The sequence below is a fragment of the Neopelma chrysocephalum genome, unplaced genomic scaffold, assembly GCF_003984885.1.
Source record: "Neopelma chrysocephalum unplaced genomic scaffold, ASM398488v2 Primary Assembly neopelma1_323, whole genome shotgun sequence".
Taxonomy (NCBI): Eukaryota; Metazoa; Chordata; class Aves; order Passeriformes; family Pipridae; genus Neopelma; species Neopelma chrysocephalum.
Genome location: NW_020897986.1, coordinates 2034558 through 2043809, shown reverse-complemented (window position 1 = coordinate 2043809; position 9252 = coordinate 2034558).

Sequence of the window (9252 nt, the reverse complement as noted above, 5' to 3'; positions counted from 1 at the left end):
CGGGGAGATAATTACACTTTCACTGAATTGACAGAGGTCAGCGTCTCTGTGGACCTGAGGAGTTGATTTACTAACAATAGTGTTACATAAAAAATGGTGTTTGAGATTATAATGTTAATAGATGCAGTCACTGGGGAAAGCAGGCAGGCTACAACTAATTCGATGGAACTTGGTTTTTGCTTTACAAGGTTTCGAATCACTTGCAGCATTTAATTTAGAGGAATGAGTTTGCCAGTAATTACAGCAAATGGAAAGGTCGCCTTGGAATATTAGTTATTTTTTCCCAACTTGGGACTCGGGGGGTTGTGGGGAGGGTCCTTTTTCTCTGCCCCCGGCGATGGCCGAGAGAGCCGCGGTGCCGCATCCCCTGCACTTCTACCGCTGGTCACCTCGGGCCCAGCATAAACCCGCTCAGACAAAAGAAACGGGGCTAAAAAATATTTGTATAAGCGCTGGAGTAGCCCCTCGAGTGGGACCCGACAGTTCTCTGCGAGAGTCGGGATTTCTTTCTGCTCCTGGGCGATGCTCTCCCGGACGGGCCAGATCAGCACCTCCTCGGGCAAAGCGCACCACGTCCTGGGGGAAAATGCTCCGCAGTTTCGTTTGCATTTTGGGGGGTTCGCGACAGGAGTGGGGGGCTTGGGTCCGTGCTCCGGTGAGCCCGTTCCCGCCTCCCACTGGGCAGAGTTTACCCAGTGACGACCTGGCGGGGACCAGATGGCCCAAATCCGGGCACTGCCCCGCCAGCCCCTCCGGGTCACGCTGCCTCTTTGTGCACCCTGCAAAGCCCGGCCCAAGCACAAGCCCTTGTGCCACGACGTGCCCTGTGTGTCGTGACCCTCCACACCCCGCAGGGAACGTTCCCCACTTCGGCAGGACATCGGCTTTTTTTCCCGCAGGGACACAGGGCCCTGCTGGGGAGTCACGAGTGGCCAAAGGGAGCCGAGGGACGGGGTGTCCCTCGAAGGAGCGGAGCTGGTGCCGAGTGTGGGTCCCCTCTCCGGTCCCTCCAGGGGGTCCCACGGGGCTGCTCCCTCCCGCTCCCGGAGGGGTCCCTGCAGACCCGACGGGCAGCGGAGGCGGAGAGCCCAGCCCTGCCCGGCCCTGTCTGCGCCCGCGACCCCGGCGCCGGGAGCCCGGCGCTGCCCGCGCTGCGCGGGCGCGGAGGGGCGCGGCAGCTCCTGCCCCGCATCCATCCCCCGCAGAGCATCGCCGCCGGGGAGCCGTAAATCCAAACCGATTCCCTGCAGGACACACCGCTGCCCACCGCGCTCTGTCTCCCGGGCCGAGCGGGCGGTGGCTCGTCACCGGGGAGCCCCGCACACCTCGAGGGGATGCGCTACCTGCGCCGGGCACTCCGCTCCGGCCCCTCCGCGCCTCGGCCGGGTTGGGGCACGGACAAAGGCGGGCGGGAGCGTCCCACCGGCTCGTCCCCCCGGGCTCGTCCCGCTGCCCCGGCAGGGCCGTGCCCATGCCCGCGGGCGGGGGCGGCGGGGCGGCTCCCGGGGCCGCGGCTCCGCTGAGCGCCGGCAGCCGGGGCAGCGCCGGCTCCGCAGCCTCCGCCGCCCTTCCGTCCCTGCCTGTTTATATTTTAAGTCCACCCCGATCTTATATGTAACAGCAATATATATGTTAATTGAAAACTTCTGAATTTAAAAAGGTTGTGACAAGTTATAATTTGTCTTGTCAATGTCTGGAATCCTTGTTTAGCTCTTTAGTTGTGTCTGCTGTTCGTGCCTGTCAGATAACAGCTTGCCTAACACGCTGCCTTCCTCTCTTATGGCACGGAAATGACAAATGTGCTGTTTTATCCATACAATTTATTTCATTATTGTTGCCAGCACGAAGCATCACAATCAATCATAAGGAAGTCCAGTTGGCAGGTGTCAATCTTGGTATGTTTTTGTACGTCTCAGTCTATATTTAATCCAATTACAAGGGTCATGGAGTAAGTGCAAATCCCCTTGTTACAACTCACATCTTATTCAAGATTTAAAGTAAAAAGTCAACTTGATCACATGGGCGCTTTGGGGGTCCTCCGATACCTTTTGATATGTCGTTCCCCCCCTCCCAAATTATGCAGAGATAGCGTTTTATCAAAGAGTTATAGCGGGTCGGTTAGGGTTTGGGGATTTTTTTTTCCCTGAGTGTTTGTGTGCAAATGAAGTATCTTGTTATTTTGCTAAAGAAGAGGGAGGCTTTAATGATGGGAGATCTTTCCGCTCATTGCCCTTTCAAATACAATTGTAGATCGAACTCAGCCTTGTCACGTTGAGGAAAAGTGAATTTCTAACATCCAGGACGTGCCTGTCGACTTTCAGCGAATTGCATCCAATCACCCCCAGGGAATTCAGCTAATGTCTCAGTCTAAACCGGGATGAGGGGAGAAAAACAAATCAAACATTGTCCGGAGTCACGCTTATTATGAAAATGTTTTAAAGGATAGAGAAGGGAAATAATTCAAGACAGCCCAGAATAAAGTTTTCGACAAATTAATAGCATTAGGAGTCTTCAGGGGAAAAGAAAAGAAAAAAAAAAAGGAGAGATTGAGAGAGAAAGCCCAGCTACAAAGTTAAGGTATAAAGAAATGATTTATAGCTACACGTTTCTTTTTTTAAGCAAGAAGCATTTTTTTTATCTTGATTTTTTTTTTTCTTTTTGGATGAGAAACAAGGTTACGGCATTGAAAATAATAGTCTTATTATACAGTCGGCTACGGTGGGATTCTTCACGAGGGGAAATGTTATCTTTCTGCTAAATTTCTGTCTTTAGGACGCTTCAGTTCACAGAAGTTTCTTGCAGCATCTTAAATTAAAGCCCCCAAACACACGCTCCCGCACACTAATCCCGCTTGTTACAACAAGTTTGCAGCTCGCCAAGGGTTCACGGACCGGGGTGCCCATGTCAGCCGGCTCAGCCCGCTCTGGGCAAATGCTCAGGAGAAGGGAAGGTGCAACCGTTTACCAGGTCGCAGGAGAGCCTCGCAGGCTGCCAGCCACACAACAGCTGGAAAGCTCTCCCAACTTTATATGCCAGCACACAAAAAGCCATTTCAATAATAACTCAGGTATTTTTTATTCGAAGAGATGGAGCTATTCAGTTTCTATCAAACTACGAGAGGGATGAGCCGACAGGACGAGAGGATTAAAAAAAAAAAAAAGACAACAAAAAAACACAACAATACAAACAAGAGCAAAATTACATTCCTGCGCCAACGTTTAAACGCAATCCTGGGGGCAAAAGAGAAATGTTAGACAAGCAAAGAAATGTGTGGGGGAAATAAAAAGAAAGTATTTAAAAACACATACCTTGGACAAGGGCAAAATATCCCAGCTAAAATGCTAGTCAAGAGCCTCTTTCCTTGAAAGCCAAAACCACGTTTCTATCGCAATATTTTTCCTGTTCTAGAGCTTTTCCTTTGGTTTTTACCGTTTATTGTAGCTAGTCTTGGACCCTGCAGCCTGTGCAATGCCACAGTAAACAAATTGTTCTGATGTGCTTATTATTATTGCTCAAGTTCTGCTTGGATAGAGAATTAAAGCTCATTATTACAGTGTGTGTTGAGAATTGCTCAATCTATGTGAACACGGGGGTTTGGGGCATCCTCGGGAAAAGGAAAAAAAAAAAAAGAAAAAAAACCCCCACAACTTTGGAACGTAGTGTAAATCAAATATGTATAATGCTTATAAATTTGTAACACGTTGCCGTGCCCCTGCTCCTCTCTCCTGCCCGGGCGCGGCGACGCCCGCACCGAGCCCGCTCCCCTCCGCGCCCGCGGGGCTCCGCTCCGCGCTGCACCGCGGAGCATCCTCCGTCCTCCGCGGCTCGGGAAAGGCTGCGGACTCGGCCGTGACAGAAGCAAAAATTAACGGGGACACACACACACGCGGGGGGGGGGACGACGACGACACTTTGCTGGCCCGTTCCCCCGGCACCGCTCTCTGTCCGAGCCTGCCCGGCGGGGCGAGGGGGCTCCGCGGGGCTGCGCGGCGGGGGGCGGCCCTTGGGCACCCCCTCCTCAGTCTAGGGGTGACACAGGGCCTGCCCGGAGGCGCCCCCGCCGCCGAGCGGAGTTTCCCGAGGCAGCGCCCGGCAGGGAGAGGCGGCCGGCCCGGCCCGCCGCCCCCGGGGTCCCGCCTGCCTCTGAGCGCAGCCTTTGCAGGGTTTTTTTTTCACTATTCTTTATTATTATCCTTTTTTTTTTTTTTTTTAGGCGATCTCCCAGCCAAATACGGACTCTGTTCCCGTCGCTCCCCCACTTTCCTGCCTCGCTTCCCTCTCCCTGTCTCTATTTTTTTTTTTTTTTTAGGAGATAAAAAGGCAAACAGAGCGCTCTGGCGCTGGCGAGGGGCTGTTTGCCTGCCTCCGCCGAGGCCTGGCCAAGCAGACTTGGCTTCACGCCTGAGCAGTTTCTGGAGAGCGGCGCGCTGGAGAGCAGGGGAGGCAGCACCTGGCCCTGCTTTAGGAGCCATCTCCTTTTATTGACAGCCAGATAAGCAGGCGGGAGCCGTGGTGTTTCCAACGCTTCCCTGGAGGACCCTGCCGGGTTGCAGGGAGCCGCAAGCCCCTTAATGGCAGCGGCTCCAAACGCGCCGCGAAACCCCTTCCTGGCAGCACCCCCGGGGCCGTCGCTACCTGCCAACGCGGCCCGGCCCTGTAAGGGACAGGGTCACCCGGGATCCGGACGGGCTACCCGGGATCCCTGCCTCGGAGGGTCCCGCCTGACCCCGGCCCGCAGAGCCGTAGGAGGGGCCGGGGCCAGGCGAGTACCCCCCCACCCCGCAAAGCGCTCTCCCCGCACCCCCCACCAGAGCCCGCTCCTAATGGATCCGGCGGCCCCCGCCTCATCCCGGGCGGGCGGCAGGTTCATGAAACATTTAAGTGCAGTTCAATAAAACTATCGGCTGCGGGGGGGCCCCTCTTTGCTGATGAATTATTTACCCTGACAAGTGTGTGCAAATAACGGGCCTCTCTCCCTCCCTCTCTAATGGGAGAGGGTGCGGACAGGGAGCCCGGGCAGGACCCGCAGGGCCCCGGATCACCCGCAGAGACTGCAAGAGCGCAGGGAGGCTGCCGGAGCGGCCCACGCGTGTCCCGGCCGTCCCGCGGCCTGTCCTTAGGTCTCGCAGGGTCCAGCATCTCGTTCCAGCAGGAGACCTGCGGGCAAGCTGGAGGGCCAAAGCGTTTCCCAGGAGCCACAGGGCTGGGTCAGGTTTTGCAGGGCCTCTTTACCCGCGCAAGAGCGTCCCTCCTTCGCAGCGCCTTTCAGAGGGGAAGAAGCCAAACCTCACCCTAAACCTCGACCTGAGAGGCCGGGGATAGGCCCGGCTGCCGGCGGTGCTGCGGCTGGGGCGAGCCGTCGGGCCGCAGCCCCCGGTTGCCGGTGAGCAGCGGGAGGAGGCAGCGACCCCGCCGGTGCCCGAGGGAGCCCCCGGTCCGAGGGAGTCCCGTCCGACGGCCGAGCCCCGGCGCTGAGCCCCGGGCGGAGCGGGGCCCCGGGCGGGGCCGTGCCGTGCAGGGCCGTGCCCGCCGACGGGGCGGGCGGTGTTCGGGCTCGCGCCGTTCGCGCTCGTGTCGCCCAAAATGTCTCATTAGCGAACTACTGTCCGCCGTGACGTCACCGGGGCGGCCCAGCCAATGGGGGGAGGCGCTGGCGTCGATATTAAGGGAAAGTTAGTGCAAAGGCAGCACCCCTCTTTTGCTGTCATTGACATTTAAACTGTGTGGCAGGTTCTTTGCGTGGAAATTGGCGACCGGAGCCGCCAGGTACCTCCTCCCGGCCGCGGGACCGCCGCGCCCGGACTCTCCGCGCCCGCTGACAGGTAACGTCCCCCCACGCCCCCTCCGCCCCCGGCCGCTCGCCCCGACCGCGGGCCGCTGCCGGCCGCCGGCCCGACGGGACAGGCCCGGCACCCCGACCCCGGGCACCCCCACCCCGCGGGGGGAAGGCGAGGGGAGCGGGCCGGAGCCCCGCACAACAGGTGGGGGTGGGAGGAGGGGTGGGAGGGAGAGGCTCCGGCCGCTGCCCGCCCGTCGGAGGGGGCGGCCGGCGGTGCGAGCCGCTTCCCAAACTTCCCCCCCTGCGCGGGCGGCGCAGCCCCCTCCCCTTCCCCCCGCCCCGTGACCCGGGCCCCGCTCCCTCGCCATGACCCGTCTCAGGTGGCGGGGGCAGCCGCGGGTTACCGCGCCCCTCGGAGCACCCAGCTCGGCGCCCCCCGGGCCCTGGAGCGGCCGGCTCGGGCTCAGGCTCCAGCCCCCCGGGCTGAATGGATGGGATGGGAGCGGGTCACGGAGAGTCCGGCGCGACGCCCCCGCGGAGGGGCGCGGAAAGGCAGGCTGGCGGCGGGGCTGCAGGAGCAGAGCCGAGCCGAGCCGAGCCGGGCTGCCGTCGGGGGCCACGTCCCAGCCGCCCTTTTCCCTGCCTAACGCCGGGGGCTCGCCGGTCGCCGCGGAGGCTCTGTCACCCTACCCGGGCTGGAAAGGTCCGGTCGCCGAGAGGCGACCACCTCTTGGCCCCCAAACTCAGGCTTGGCTTCCCAACCCTGGGTGCCTCTACTAAATCAGGGCGTCAGTGGGAAAGGTACCGTAGAAAGGCCGTTCTTCCTCCGAAATAACGCTAAACAAAATAGCAGCGTAAAACCTAAAACACCGCTTACCTGTCTTCGAGCATCTCCAAATATTCCTTATGGTGCGTTAGCGGGAACGCTCCCTGTGATGCTTCACTATAATATACCGGTAAATGGACATTCTCCTTCAGTAATAAATCAAACACCATCTATCTCAGATCCTCCTCCCTAATTAGAGATGTTTATTGGAGATGGTGTTTATCCAGCTGTCATGCCGAGAAAAAGCTGTGACATAATTACCTCTGACCAGATAGTCTTTTATATGCATATCTCGCTGACATATAAAGGAATCGGTTTGCATTAAAAATGACAAGATCAAATGCTGATTTTAGCCGATATAATAATATTCCTGGTCGTTAAATTAATTGAAATTCAACTTTTAGGCTCTCCAAATTACAAATCTTGCGATTTAAACTTTTTTTTTTTAGCAATTAAATGAGAGGCTCCACCGAAAGGATGGGCAGAGAGAAACGTGCCCTGCAAACTTGCCGCGATAAATCAAATATGCCAGCTTAAAGAAAAAGAGCCCTCGACCCCTCAGCCTAAGAACACAATTGACGTGAATCCGAGGAGTTTCTCCATCGGTTCCCCGTGGTTTGCCAAGTTTAGGTTTTGCTGCTAATTCGGGAGGCCAGGAGAGTCCGAGGATGGAGAGAGGCGAGAGCTGGACTCCCCCTTAACGCGTTATTTTTAACCCCCGCACCTCGGCGGGGCCAGCGCGATGCTGGTTCATTTGGATTCGTGGCTTTGGCAGCGCCTGCGGAACCATCTGCGTGGGGCTGCGAGCGAGCCCTGATAAGCTCCGAATTACTCTGTAATTGAAAATATATTTTTGGGAAAGGCTGGTTTTACAAATATCAAGGGTGTAGGCTTTTGATCCTTACTGCTGCCTGTGTTCTCCAGTTGCTAATAAAACTCGCATTGAGCTCCTTAGTGGCTTGATTAACAGGCAGATTAACTGTTACTGGGGTTTTGAACAGCTTGTCCCAATCAATAGCATTTAAAAAGCCCGTCAGGATGCGCTAAGCTTTCACCCCCCCCGTTCTTTTCTGAAGGCTTTTCGAGCGGGTCTGGTTGCATGACAGTTTTCCCATATTTATAATCAAAGGCTTTCTCGTACGGAAAGGTGTATATTCGTCTTCCAGTTTCAGAGAGACTTCGGCGAGGTCCAGAAAGCCTTTTTTTATCCTGCCGTATGAAGCTGTGCCTTATGCAAAAGGCCAACATAAAAGAGGTTAAATCGATTCCAAACTTTTTGCAGATTGTTTATAAACTAGAAAAGCTCCACTTAACTCAGTGTCCTGTGCATTATAGGTTTCAAACACTGTCTCTACATATACAAATAGGCATTAAGTGTCCTGAAGGCAAAAGCATTGTAGTCTAAGACGTCAGGATTTGTGTATCTCTTCAGTTTCAGACCGAACTGGACAAGAGGACTTTAAGCATTTTTCTGGGTATTAAAAAAGGTAGTTTGCAGCCCAGATATTAATACAACGAGACGATACTGGAGTCTCTAACTCAGCACTTTCTGCTTTTGACACCCAACAAAATACGAAAGGGAAGCAAACGCTGCTGTTTAACACAAATCAATACCCAGGCACGAGATCATGTAAAAAAAGTGAAAATTATTTTAATTAGGAAAAATAAACAAAAAACCCGCACCTTGCCATGTATAATCGCTACTTACCTTTCTTTTTTTAACCATTTTTATATTACGCCCATTTTTTTCTTTTTGTTTGGAATAATTAAAAAAAAAAAGTGTGGGGAGAGAAGAAAAAAAAAACAGACGCAGAAAAAATGCTAGTTACAATAATCCTGTGCGGATTTTAAAGGAGAAATCTTCAAAGGGTGCCTAAGTCCATGCCGAGGGCCGAGGCTGCGAGGTCCCACGGCCGCGGGGGTCCCACGGCGCAGCCTTCGGCCGGGAAAAGGGGGGGGGCGGTCTGCGCCTGCAGGAGGGCAGGGCTTTGGGGGAGAGGGGAGCGCGCCGAGCACCTCACAGCGCTGCCGCTCCTCTCCTCTAATTACAAAGGCGAGAGCAGTAATTGCAAAAGTGAAAAATTCTCTTGGAAAAAAAAAAGAGAGAGAGAGAAAGGAAAGGGGCAAATAAAAAATGGAAAGGAAAACCAGGCCGGCCGGGCAGGGAGGGACGAACGGCGGCTGGCAATCTGTTAGATGGGGAAAAAAAAAAAGGAAAAAGAAAAAGCAGAGCGTTTCCTCGGGAAGTATCCAGGCACGGCAGTCCCGGCAGGTCCCGCTGCCCGCGGCGGGGCACGGCTGCCGGGAGCGCCGGGGCTGGGGGGCGAGGGGCTCCGGGCTGGCCGCCCGCTCCTCCGGGGGGGCGGACGCGGGTACCGGGGGCGGCGGCGGCGGCGGGGCCGGTCCCGCACGGCCCCCGCACGGCCCCTCCGCTCCCGCCGCTCCCGGCGGAGGTAAAATGGCGGCGCGGAGCCGGGCCGGACCCCGCAGCGGGATGGGACAGACCCGGCCCGGCGGGACGGGACGGGCGGTACCGGCGGATCCGCTCCGCTCCGCTCCCACGCGCGGCCCGTCCCGCCCCGCCGCTCTTTCTTCCTCCCAACTTTCGCTCGGGGCTCCCGCTCCCACCGGCGCCCCCCCCCCCCCG